The sequence below is a fragment of the Sus scrofa genome, chromosome 17 (genome assembly GCF_054392235.1).
Source record: "Sus scrofa isolate SSC_HxYL_T2T_F1_AM1 chromosome 17, Sscrofa_HxYL_maternal_Yorkshire_Landrace_v2.0, whole genome shotgun sequence".
NCBI lineage: Eukaryota > Metazoa > Chordata > Mammalia > Artiodactyla > Suidae > Sus > Sus scrofa.
This window is the reverse complement of record NC_139399.1, coordinates 68,863,729-68,877,149: the sequence shown is the minus strand read 5'-3', so window position 1 is coordinate 68,877,149 and position 13,421 is coordinate 68,863,729. Positions and strand designations below refer to the sequence as shown.

The window sequence follows — 13,421 nt, the reverse complement described above, 5'->3', positions numbered from 1 at the left end:
CCCCCGCTCTGGGGGGGTTTGAGGACTGTCCCAGGGACCCCCTCTGAGGCGCTCCGGGATTGAGGCTCACTGAACCAACTACAATCCAGTGGCATTTTTCTTCCCCCTAAGTTAGTCCAGGCAATCTGGCTGCTGAACTATCTCAGCAACGCAAACCTGGGTTCTCACATCACTGTTCCGGGTCGGGGGGGCCCTGGGCTGCAGGGGACCACCTGGCAGGATCCGAGGGGCTCCCTGTCCCCCAAGGACCGGGCTGGGCTTCCACGTAGAGGATGCACGTCAGATCTGCTCTCTTTCTGGAGGGGGACCGACCTCAAGGGGTGGGAGAAGACTGGGCCAGGAGAGGCTCATGGGGGGGGGGGAACCCAGCCAGTCCAGACAACGGGCCTCTGCCTCGGCCTCCGAGGATGGCGTGGGAGTCTACCCGCTATGTGGCGGCTGGTCCTGCAGGACGGCACATGCAGGCAGGCTCACGTGGGCTCCCGGCTACTCCACCCGTGTCGGCTGCCTCTGCCTTTGAGAAGAAGAGAAGCAACGAGGCAGAGGGTTTCAGCCAGGAGGCATCTCCTACAGCAACTCATCGACACTCAATTTCTAGCTTGTTTCCCAACAACCTTTTTAAAGGGCAACAGAGGCAGTGACCCACGGAGGGGAGACTGCTCTGAAAGAAGCACACGTTCAGAGAACCAAAGGTCACTCCTGAGCATTAGCCAGGAGTGGGGAGAGCAGATCTATAGCTGAGCAGCGTGAGCCCACCTTGCTGGTGGTGGGATCTGGAGGGTCCACGCTGCGTGCTGCTCCTGGGAGAAGGTCGAGAGATGGACAAAGCCATTCTGGGAACCGATTTCTAGGAAAACGCCTGAGCTAAAATGAAATGGGTCTGAATGATCTGCCTGAGTCTCGGAAAAAATTAGTTACTTCCTTCAGTCCTGGAGGGTTCCAGCTTTGCCTGCTGCATTCTTCCCCACAGTATGGGTCAGAATCCAGGTCCTGGGGAGCCAACCCAGGCTGACAACCGGCAGCATCAACGCCAGAAATGATGCTCCATCCTGCCCGTTAGGCCCCTGGCTGCTCTCCCGCCCCGGCCACCATTCCCAGGTCTCCCCGCACAGAGGAAGGTCTCTCCAGAGCTGCCCGCTGCTGCACCCAGTGTCTGCCTGTGCTCTCGTCACCAGCCAGGTTTTGGCTTAACCTTGGTCTCCCAAAGAGGCCTCCCCCTGCCCCTGGATTTAAAGTAGCCCCTCTCCCAGCGCTCCACCTGTTTGCCAGCATCACAAGTCACACACGCGCTGCTCAGAACACCTGTCCTGCAGGAGGTCTGCGGTGGAGTCCTGGACAGTCCAACTTGGGCAAGTGACAAACATCGGGGCCCAATGTGCGCCCTAACAGGGACCCACATGGGGCTAAGCAGGCTGGGTCTGAGCTGTTGTGGTCCCACTTGTTCCAAGGAAAACTCCTGAAAAATCAGTGCGATCTCTCTAGGCTTATCTTTAAGAGGCACACACACGGGTGCTTGGCAAACCCAAGGCAAAGCTGCTTGGAGGATGCAGTTGGTGATGGGAGGTGCCACAGGCTGTACTGCGATGGGGTCAGCGGGGAAAGCACAGGTGCTTCTTCTACAAGGATCCGAGGCAGCAGGAGTCTGGAGAATAGGCACCCAGTGCGGGCGAGGATTTCTGATCAGTCAAATATACCTGGAGTGTGACCACACAAATCCACGAACTGTCCACTGTCGGGCAATCAAAGTCCAGTCGACCAGCCTTGACGGCCCTTTGCTGAGCCTGACTGTCGCTGAATCTTCCTTTACTGACTCAGGGAGTGTCTGAAGATGCCTGCAGTGGATCTGTCGCCTGACAGTTCCGCAGCGTGTGCTGGGGGGAAAGGGCCCAGCTACTGCAGATGAAAAGTACACAGAGTCACGTAAAGAGGCCCAGTGATGGGACCAGGACAGGTGCTGAAAAGACATTCTCTGGGCTCGTCACTGTGCTCGGCTCTGCGCGATGACACCCAGCCCACGCTGCTCCTTCCAGACCAGCTGCGGCTGCTGACGGCCCCGTGTTCCTCCTCTGAAGAGCTAAGCGCTTCCTCCTAAAGACTTGTCTCCCGAACATAATGTCCTCTGATGGCCCCTCGCCCGGTGCTCCTCAAGTGTCATCGGTAAGTGAGCCCTCAGCAGGGGGACTGCCTACACCGTGGGGACACGCAAAGTGAAGAGCGACAGCAAGTCTGGCATGCGGGAGTCACCTGAGCCCACGCCGCACTGAGCTTGGAGCCCATCCCACCTGGTGCAGGTGTGCCGTGCGAGCTGGGCACCAACTCCTGTGCACCAGGGGCCAGGACAGGCCACGCGTACAGGTAAGCACAGCCCCCCCCCCCCCGGGGGGGGGAATTCCACTTCAGAGCGGCCTCTTAAAAGAAACCCCATCATTATCCTCGTCCTCAGTTAAAACTGCTACAGTTACAGAACGGCAGCAGCCCGCAGCGGGGAGGGTGTGTTTGATTTTCTTTTTGAATAACAAATAGAGTCACTCTTGTCCGCGAGGAATCTGTGTGCTGGATCAGCAGTGCTCCCACCGGGCGGGTCACCCCAGACCCCTGGCCCTCCACAAACGGACCCAGGGTCTCCCTGACTGGGGCCCATGGGGGCTGCACTTTCCCGAAATTTCCCCAGTTAACGCTGATGAGGAAACCATGGGCCGTTTAGCTGGGGTGGGTTCTGCCTCTGCGGCCAGCTTTAACTTGTGCGTGGAGAGGCAAGCAGGGACCCCTCCCAGGGTCACAGGAAGGCGAAACAACGCAGCAAGTTGCCACCAGGGTCACCGGGAAGGTGAAACAGCCTAGCAAGGGCGCCGCGCCTGGAGTCTGACCACAAAGCCCAGAGCGGGTCTGCCACCCTCAGATCCAATGACCTGTCCACTCGACCCTTGGCAAGAGGTCAGCTCCACCCCAGCTGTGACTCTGGGCCGTGAGCAAGCAGCCCGCGGGGAATGGGGAGGGCCAAGGCACGCTTGGTTTCAGGTTTAATGCCACTTTGTCACCACTTCTCACACGTCAGCACTCGGTGGTGCCTGGGTCTCGCCGTGGGTCTGTCTGCCCTCCCAGGAGATGCTGGGAGCTCCATGGAGGAGCGGCTGTCAAGCAATTAGAGACGGAAAACGGGCAGGGGAAGGGCAAGGAACTGGTACCCAGCGCCTCCAAAGCCAGATCCGGGAAAGCCGGTTCTCTGCGGAAGAGATCCCAGGGGACGGTCTCCCGGTAACACATCAAAGCAAGAAGAGGTGAACGGCGTGACTTTCCAAACTGACCGGTGAATTCCAAGCATGAACTTGACCGCTGCACATCGGCTGCAGACACGCTGACTCCTCTCTGCATCTTTAACTGTGACAGGCGCTCCCGGGTCGAGGTGGCCTGAAGCCGCACTGCAAAAAGCAGGGCTCCAAACCCTCCCGATCGTAGGGAAGGCTCGGGAACGGAGGACAGCCAGCAGGAGAGCGGGCCTCCGCTTCTTGAGAAGTGACCACAGGCGTTTTCGGGCTTACAGGTTGGGAAAATGAGAAGCAGAGATTTCAAGCATCGCTGCCCCAGGAACCCGACTTCTCTTGTTTCTGGCCTCGCCTCCCTCCATCGCCTCTCCGGCTGCCAGCCAGGCCCCAGGACGCTTCTTACAGAGCACACCCTCCCTGTGCTTTAGAACTTATCCTACAATTTAAAATAAATCAGCCCAGCACCAACCCACCGCAAGCATAATCCACGCCGACGGAAGCCATCACAGAGCAATCACCCCTGCGGGACGTCTTTTAGCCAAAGCCACTTAGGATCATTCCAGGGGCACGCGAGTGAGCGCCAAGCATTTGTTTATGGAGGCGTTCAGCAAACGAGTTCATTTGGAATCCTCTTTAAAGAAATTAAAAACGGCTCTGTTCCATCAAGAAGCTCTGAGTCTCAGGATGGCGGCTCGTCACACTTGCTCCCCCTTTGCAGGAGGTCAGGGTGGTGAACGAGGGGAGGGAGCACGGGCAGACCCATGCCGCCCAAAGGCCAGCGCGCGTCTGCCGACCCGCGTGAAGACGAGCGCGGACGGCCTGTGCCATCTGGAAGGAATAACCACCCAGAGTTTGCCAAGTGACCGGGCCCTTCTCTCCCCGTCCAGTCACTGATCAATTGCGTCCTTCTGACCAGGGCTGCAAGGAAGAGACACACGGACGTGACGTGACGGTGGCCTCAGGCCTCCTGGGGTCCTCCTGCTGGGAAAGCCGAGCTCCGCCTTCTTCAAGCCCCCATGCGGTTGCAGCCACAGGCAGCAGTTTCTGTGCACAGGGCCTAGCCATTTAGAGCCGTGCTGCAATTACAAAGCAGACCAGCATGTTGACAAGTCCTCGTCGGGTGGACCTGGCGGCCGGGAGACCCAGATGCTGGGCTTTGATGGATGCTGTTTGAGGATGAGTGTTTCAGGTTAGACTTCTGGCTGGAAAAATGAGGCTCTAAAAGACAAATTAACCCGCCAAAGGGCTGCCTTGTTGGCTGGCGTCTCATTTCCCCGAGGCTATTCTGGGAGGAATGGTGGAGAGTGCGGCTCAGAGAAGCACCCCAGCTGCTCAAAGGGCAACGTGGGACATGCTCCCTGGGGCTGTCTCCCCGAACTTTTGCTCCCATGACTTGGAGGCTGAAGCCTGTGCTTTTTGCCAGAGCAAAGGAGGCCTGGCTATGCAGGCCAGCTAAGGAACTGCAGACACTAACCCTGGCGCTCAGAGGACTTGCGGATGGTCTCACGGTCAAAAGCCGCTGGCCAGCCCATCCCCAGGTCTCTCCCCTCCTGTCTTCTGCCTCTCGCTCCAAGCCTCCCCACCCTCCAGGCCATAGAGTGACCAAAACGTCCCTTCTCCTGGGACGTCAGATGGGTCTAGGCCTCCTCTGTGTCTGTGTCTGGGGTGGGGGGGGGCCACACCCTCACTCCAGCCCCCTCCCCTGCCCCCAGCTCCAGGCTATATCCAGACACCTCTGGGACCCGCCTTCCTGGGGACCCACCGTTGCCTCAATGTCCCCAGGCACCAGCGTCCCAGCAAAGCCACCTGAGCACAAACAGCCAGACGCCAAGTTCCCCTGAGTTCTCCCCGGGGACCAAGACAGGATGTGGCAATTCCGTGGCGGAAGAGGCCTTAAGCCCGCCCCACCCCCACCCCCGTTCAGTCCTGTCCTCCCGGCCACACCCACGACCTAAGCAGACACCCGTCTGACCCAGCTGGCTCCCTGAGCTCAGAAGGCCACACCCTGAGGTAAAAGCCGGGGTTCTTAGTAAGGCTCACGGGCCCCGTGGGATGCGGGCCTGCCCGGCCTCCCCACCACCTTGTGCCCCTTCTCGAGGCGTCGACCCTCCTGCAAACAGGCCTGCCCCTGCCTCAGGGCCTTTGCACAGGCTGTTCCCCCTCAAGAAGGCCTGTCTCCTGTGCCTTCTGTCCCTCCTGCGGGGCCTTCCTGCAGGAGGCCCTCTCCGGATGCAGAGGTTCCCGAGCCCCCGTGGCATCTCCTGAGTGTCTCTTCCCTGGCCTGGCACTTTCACACTGATCTGCGCGTTGATTCAGGGAAGTATTTATGTGCGCCTCTCTCCTCTCGCCTGTGACCTCGCTGGGGGTGCGGCCAGTCCGCAGCTGAGCTCTGCACCCTCTCTGCCAGGCCGGCGGCGATGCTAGTTAACACGCTGGACAAGGAAATGAGTGGATCCAGCACACGCCGCGCGCCTTACGCCTACACCAGGCACCTCTCGGCAGAAACGAGAGGAAGAAGCGCTTGCGCCCTTCAAGCACCTGCAATATCCAGGAGAATAAAACCTGCATCTAGGAAGGCAGAGTCTCAGCTGAGGAAGCACGAGCTGAGCAGTTTATTTCAACACGGCTGAAGTCGGAACGACGGCCCGTGATGGCCTTTGTCTCCAGTAAACGGGGCATCTGAGCTGTGCGCTCACCTTCCCCCTGCCTCCGGATACGCTTCCTCCACTGGGGGAACCACAGGGCAGGTGAGGGGTCCCTGAGGGGCACCAGAACTTGTCCCCGGGACCGGAGAGGGACATCAGGTGAACACAACCCCTGAGGTCAGTCTCGCCAGCTGTACATCCCTGGACCCAAGGCCACCCCTGGCAGAGCAACGGGCTTGGCGCACACCTGCTGACGGGAGCCCTAAGTCTGCAGGAGTCCCGTGTGCAGGCCTGCGGCCCCTCCCTGACAGGGGGAGTTCCGGCTGAGACCGCGGGGTTGTGATCCATAAGAGCCACCAGAGACGCAGCCCAAGAGGGAGCCCGCCGGAGATGGAGTAGGAGAGTGGGTGGGTGTCCGTGTCACGCTGTCATTATATACAGCTCTCGAAAGGGGAGATCTTATGAGCTCATGGCTGCCAGGCACATCCCACGATGGAACAGGGGTGCTGACTTCAATTTTGAAGAACCCAATGCCTTTGCCAAAATCACCGAAATGAAGAGCGGTGTGCCAATTCATCTCAAGAAATGAAACCACCCTTTGGACAGGGATGCAATTCTTATTTCCTAGGGGAAACTGGTCTGCCTCCTCGTTTTTCAGGCTAAGTTCACTGCTGCCTGGCAGCCTTCTCTCAGCCCCGAGAGGAAGCGCAGACCACGCCAGGTTCTGTCTGATCAGAGCTGCTCTGAGAACGGATGAGGGAAAACAGGCACCAGGAGGCAGTGAGGGCGGGTGGTCAGGAGCTGGCTCCGCAGCCCAAGGACAAAGCGCTCAGCTTAACCTCTCTGTGCTTCAGGCGGACCGGGTCCTAACAGCCCCCTCCCAGGGCTGGTCTCACGGTCTGGCGCGAGTGGAGGCGACACCCTCCCAGGAGCGGGCCAAGCGGGTGCACCCAGACTTCGTGTGGCGGACTGCAGGCGAAGCCGGCTCCGGCTCCCAGGCTGCTCATCATCTGGTTGTGGTGACGAAAGAACAGAAGCCAAGGCTGCCAAGCATCCGAGGTGACAAATGGTGCTGACAAGGCCGCAGGCAGACTGGACAGCGATGGGGGACCCCGGATGCTCTTTGGGGCCAGAGGAGCACATCCTGCCCAGGGCTTCATGGAGGAGGGAGAGCTGAGTGGGTCGCAGGAGAGAGCAGAATCTCAGGGCAGATGGAGCACAGTTTCCAGAGGGAGTCGGAGGAGGGAGAGCTGAGCGGGTCGCAGGAGAGAGCAGAATCTCAGGGCAGATGGAGCACAGTTTCCAGAGGGAGTCGGAGGAGGGAGAGCTGAGCGGGTCGCAGGAGAGAGCAGAATCTCAGGGCAGATGGAGCACAGTTTCCAGAGGGAGTCGGAGGAGGGAGAGCTGAGCGGGTCGCAGGAAAGAGCAGAACCTCAGGGCAGATGGAGCACAGTTTCCAGAGGGAGTCGGAGGAGGGAGAGCTGAGCGGGTCGCAGGAAAGAGCAGAATCTCAGGGCAGATGGAGCACAGTTTCCAGAGGGAGTCAGAGGAGGGAGAGCTGAGCGGGTCGCAGGAGAGAGCAGAATCTCAGGGCAGATGGAGCACAGTTTCCAGAGGGAGTCGGAGGAGGGAGAGCTGAGCGGGTCGCAGGAAAGAGCAGAATCTCAGGGCAGATGGAGCACAGTTTCCAGAGGGAGTCACACGCGAGGGCAGGGATGTCACTGGAGAGGAGGCGGCAGAGGGGCCTGAGGGCAGCGCTGGTGCGACTGGTCACATCACTGGAGTCTGGAGGCCGCCCGGCCGGCCATTTCCTGGCTGTCCAAGCCCTGGGCCTCAGTCTCCCCATCTGTACAGTGGGGGTGATGGTGGCAGACGTATCTCACAGGGCAGTCAGAGGAGGTGTCCAGCCCGGGGTAAGTGCCGTGTCCATGGTGCTACTGCTGTCACCGTTTTCACAGCAACCACGTGAGCCGTGGTTCATCTCTGTGCGGAGACTGTGGTCAGGGCGACACACACACACCGTGACCAGCTGGGTCTGGGTCATGTGACGAACCTCCCATCCAATCACCCTGGGGCGGGGGGAAGTCAGCCATGTGACCTGGAGGCTCTGTGAGCAGAAGGGCAGGGCAGACCCAGAGCGGCCGCTGTGAGCAGGGCTGACTCCCGGGGGGGGGGGGGGGGCACCAGCCCCATCCCCCCTCTGGCAACAGGGTGCACAAGGGCCTCTGATGGGGGCCCATGCCCTCAACACAGATCGACTGTTTTCATGAGCATCTTCTGATGAATAAAAGAAATGCAAACTGGGAACCGACGTACACATGTATTTCGAGAAGTGCCGGTATGAGTGCACTTCACATCATTCTGCTGCCAGGCCTCTGATGATACCTGCATTTCTGGGGCCCTTCCAGAAGCAGTTCTTGGCTAATCCGCATGCTGCAGAACATGCGGCAGTGCAGAGAAATCAAGCAATTGGACTAAGCAGGAGTGACGGAGCCAGAGGGAGCAGAATTCCAAGGCTCAAAAGCAATGGGCACATTTTCCTGGAAAAAAAAATCGAGCTGCAGACCTTTTGGTCAGGACCAGCCAGCTGGATCTCGAGGGGGAGATGGAGAGAGAGACAGAAAGCCATGGGTGTGGATGGACCTGCAGAGAAGTCCTCTGGGAACCCCGCATGGGCGCCGTGCGTGAGCCATCTACTGTACTTGAAGAGCAGCTGCTGAAGCGGTTGGTTCCTGAGGAGGGAGCGCACCTGTTCTGATGCTCTTGTTTACACACAGAGATGCACAAAGAGCTGGAATGAGAGACAACTACAGCTTCTCTTGTCACGGCCCTTTCAGCACTGAATGAGCCCTTCAGGCTGCTGCCTGGGCCGGCACCCTTCGGCCTAGACCCGCGCTTCGGAAAGGTGCGCGGGGTGCCTCAGGGCCGCTGCGGTTTTTGCTTCCTCAGGCTCCGCACCCTCGAAGGCGGCCTGCTGCACCCATCTGAGCGGCTCCGTAACCACTGCGTACGGGCGCGGGCGGCAGAAGGGATGCAGGACGCGCCTCCTTTGGACGCGCCGAGGGCATCGGGCCGGGAATCTGACCGCCCCCGCAGGGTCGTGCTGGGATTGCGGGGTGTCCATGCCTGCGCGGCCCGTTTTGCAGCGCACATTCCCGGGGGACTGCGGGCTGAGGCTGCTCCACCCTTGGAGCCACGCGCCCTCTGCCGGGGGCCTCCTGGGCAGCACCCCCGCCTCCACCCACAGACTGCGGGAGCAGCCGGCCCCGCACCCTGGTGGGGCCCACCAACGGCCTCCAGCCCGGCCACGTCTCCGGGGGGCGGGCGCTCGGCTGAGGATGACGAGCGTGGAGATCTGACATTGCTGGGCCTGGGTTCGAGCCCAAGGGGCCACCACCTCGCCGTGATCTCAGGCCACGTTCCTCAGGCTGTGAGCCCTCGGGCTCCTCCATCTGGGGAGACACGCAGCTGCCTGGCCCGTGCCTCTCGCGGAAGTTGTCCGAGAACCGAGTAGAAAACTCAGGGTCAACGCCTACAACGAAGAGGGGCACGTGCGTGGCATCATCCTTGCTCTGCGAGCGCACGTGTGCGCCTAGCGTGTGGGGCCCCAACGCACAGCTGGATACAGAGGTGCAGAGCAGGGCCTGACGCCTGAAACGCGCACAGGAAGGTGCAGGAAGCAGAGACGTGGACTCACGCTCTGGCTCTCTGACTCTGAGGCAGGCGGTCAGACACAGACGCTCTCCTCCATCCCAGGGCACCGGCGGGGCAGCCGAGGGGTGTTGGCAGCTCGCCCGCTCCGCCCACCCAGCACCTGCTCCACCGCCAGAGGTGCTCATTTCCAGGAGTTCCTCTTCCTGGAAGGGCTCGGGTGGCCTCACTAAGGCTCTTCAGCAGAGGCTATAATTCTGCGTTTCTTGCTTGTCAGGCCCCGGAGCACCAGTGGTAGGAGAAGCTTCCTGGGGCAGAGGCAATGGCCCTGGACTGGCCCGCCACCCACCTCGGATCAGAAAACCTAAACAAAGCATTTGGACCACGGTGTTCAGACACTGGACACTAGGGCACACCGACCAGTGATCTGTGTAGAGGTGGCACACACAGGGGAGCCCCAGGAGTGCCCCAGGTCACTGTCTGAGGAGTCTCCAGGCACCAGAGGGGGGAAAAGGCAGAGCCCAGGGGTCCCCCGAGGAGAGATGGGCCAAGGGTCTGGGAGGGGAAAGGGCTCAGAGATAAAGAGGTTGGGCATGGGATGGATGCGGAGAGTGTGAGTGAGCCCCGGCCATCAGCAGAGGGCCCCCTTCAGCCTTCAGCTGAATTTCATCAGACGACACGTGAAAAGACGACCCTAGTCTAGCGGAACTGCCTGAACGCGTTAGAGAGAATAACCCGGGCAGTGGTTTGTGTTGCCACCAGCCAGCAGGCTAGGCTTCATAATTCATGGGAAAACTGAGCAGACAACTCAGGAAAAACCTGCCTCGGGAGCGGGAAACCTTAGCCTGGGCTGCACACTGCTCTAGTCCTGCCTCGTATGGCAGGAGAGGGGTCCCCAAGGACCAAACTGTTTCCGAGGAGCTTATCTGTGGCAGAACAAGGACCGAGGGTCGTGCTCGCTTCGGCAGCACATACACCAAAGCCGGACCGATACGGAGAAGATTAGCATGACCCCTGCGCAGGAATGACACACACAACTGTGAAGCGCCCATATTTAAAAAAAGCAAAAAAAGATCGAGGACATTAACAGGTATACAGAAATGCTCACTCCCACCAAAGCAAAATTCACAGTCTCTGGCATCCAAAAAATAAACTACCAGGCATACAAAGAAACAGGAAAATATGATCCATAATGAGGAGAAAAAGCGATTGATAAAAAAGATCGGACGGACAGAATCAGTGGACAAGAACATCAAAAAGTTTTTATAACTCTATCCTATACGTTCAAGAAAGGAGAGGAAAGATAAGCATGTCTCATATCAAACAAGCTTCTACAGATGAAAACTGCAGCATCTGAGACGGCAAATACATTGAATGGCAGTAATCATAGATTAGACACTGCAGGAGAAGACAAAATACTGAAATTGAAGGTATGCCAATAGAAAGTATCCAAAATGAAATACTCAGAGAAAAAGAATGAGAAAGAACAAAGAATCAGGGAGCTGTGGGACGACTTCAAGGGGCCTGACAGATTTGGGATGAGAACCTCCAAAGGAGCAGGGGGCGGGGAAAACATCTGAAGAAATAATGACGACTATTTTCCAAATTTGATCCAACTGCAAGTCCGAAGGTTCAAGAAGCTCAACAAAAGAGCCCCAAACGATATGCAAACCGGGCCACGGTGGGGGTGGGGGTATTATACGCACAATAACCAAGTTAAGGGAGTGGCTTTCCCGTTGGAAACACTGCAAGCCAAAAAGCTCTGGGGCCTTTTTTTTTTTTTTTCCTTTTCTTTTTGGTGGTGTGCTTAGCATGCACAAGTTCCTGGGCCAGGGACAGAACCCTCGCTACAGCAGTGACCTGAAACAGATGTGACAATGCCAGGTCCTTAATCTGTTAGGTCACTGGGGAACTCCCCTGGGGCCATACATTTTAAGTATTGGAAGAAAAAAACCCCACCAAACTTTCAACCTAGAATTCTATACCCAGCAAAAATATCTTTCAAAAAACAGTGAAATGAAGACGTTCTCAAAGCTGCGAGAACTCATCAGCAGTAGATGATGGCTGTTAAAAGAGGTCCTGCAGACCAAAGGAAAAGGCCGCCTGTTAGAAATCCGGATCCACACAGAGGAACGACAAGACACGGACGGCAAACAGAATAAACGGCTCTTCTAATTTTACTCTGTTAAATGGAAGATGAAGCACAGTTACCTCGGTTACTCGTCGATCACATCACCATAGTTTCTTGCTTCCACACCTGCTACGTTCTGGTCTTTGACCCCTGGACGGAGGACAGGAATGCACGCTCACTGCATATCCTCTGCACTCACTGCAGGCTACTTGTACGTCTGGCGGAAGGTAATGATGTGTACGTTACGTCACACCTGGATCATCTGCTGGACGGCAACCAGACTCAGCTCTGGGGACCCATCAACCACACTGCCGTGGATTTAACAGGCCCTCAAATTCACATGTGAAGCCCTAAGCCCCAGTGTGATGGTACTTGCAGATGAGACTTTGGGAGGTTACTGGGTTTAGATGAGGTCTTGAGGACACTGATGCCAACATGAGCCCTGTGATGGGATCAGTGTCCTTATAAGAGGAGGAAGAAACACCAGAGCCTCCTGTCTCCTCCCTGTGGGGACACAGCCAGAACGTGGCTGAAACAAAGAGGTGCAGTGCGATGTGCCAGTCCATGCAAATCTCTCTCCGAAATTCCAGCCCAAGTCTTCAACAGGTTTTGGAACAGGTGAGGGTAGATATGGAAAACTGATGAACTTGAAATCCTGTTTTACTTTTCTCAGAGACTATTTTTCAGAGAAGTTTTGGGTTCACAGCAGAATTGAGCTAAAGACAGAGATTTCCTCTGTCCCCCCTGCCCCCCCCCAAGCAGAGCCTCTCCCACCCCACAGGGGGCTCTAGTAAGAAGTGAGCAGCTGCACCAGCACGTGCTCTTCACAGACCCACAGCTTCCATCAGGGCTCCTCTTGGTGCTGTGCCTCCTGCGGGTTTGGACAAATGGGTCATGATGGGGATGCACTCAGGGTGACACTGCAGTGTCACGCAGAGTGGTTTCACGGCCCTCCCATCCTCTGTGCTCCAGCTGCTCATCCCCTGCACCTCTGTCTCCATAGTTTTGTCTTTTCCAGAGCGTCGCACAGTCAGAATCACGGTCTGTAGCCTTTTCAGATTGGCTGCTTTCACTCAGTGACAGGTGCTCAAGGTGCCTGTGTTTCAGGTGCCCGCACGGCTTGGCAGCTCATTCCTTTTTAGCACTGAGTTATATTCCACCCCAGGATGCACCAGTTTATTTGTCCATCACCTAGGGAACGATGTCCTGGTTGCCTTCGAGTTTCTGCTATAAACCTCCACGTGCAAGTGTGCATGTGGACATTAAGTTTCAACTCCTCTGGGTAAATACCAAGGCATATGTGACTGCTGGAAATCCTGCTTTTATATAAAAGACTTTTTCCAGAGTCAAGAGCATTTTGATGTAACTGTCCTCCCCGTAGCTTCCTTCTTTCTGAGGCCACCTGGACAAGGAAGGAACACAGTCCAGCACTGGGCTGCCCAACAGAACTTTCTTTGGTGATGGGAATGATGAGGTCTGCCCTGTTCACACAGTAGCCACGCATGGGACTTAGCACTTGAAATGTGGCTTGTGTGACTGAGGAGACAACCGCTCACGATATTGGACTTTGGTTATTAACTGAAATGTCTGCGGCCACGTGTGGGGATGAGATGAGTGCAGCGGGGTGCAGGCTTCGCCTGGGGTATGTGGCTTTCCCACCCCCTGGGCTCCTGGGCTCCCCCCCGCTCCCTGAAGCTCCGTCCTCATCTCCTCCGTCTCTTGGGACGCTGC

The 13,421-nt window shown here is 57.6% G+C and overlaps 1 protein-coding gene and 1 non-coding gene across 4 annotated transcripts in view; one reads left to right on the top strand and one right to left on the bottom strand.

Annotated features, from left to right (window-relative positions):
* Positions 1-13,421, bottom strand: part of CDH4 (cadherin 4) — a 495,180-nt gene that overhangs the window by 309,859 nt on the left and 171,900 nt on the right. The gene's annotated exons all lie outside the window — the stretch shown is intronic.
* On the top strand, positions 10,512-10,618 carry LOC146395418 (U6 spliceosomal RNA). The gene has a single exon (XR_014832988.1). It is a non-coding gene; the product is annotated as a U6 spliceosomal RNA (small nuclear RNA).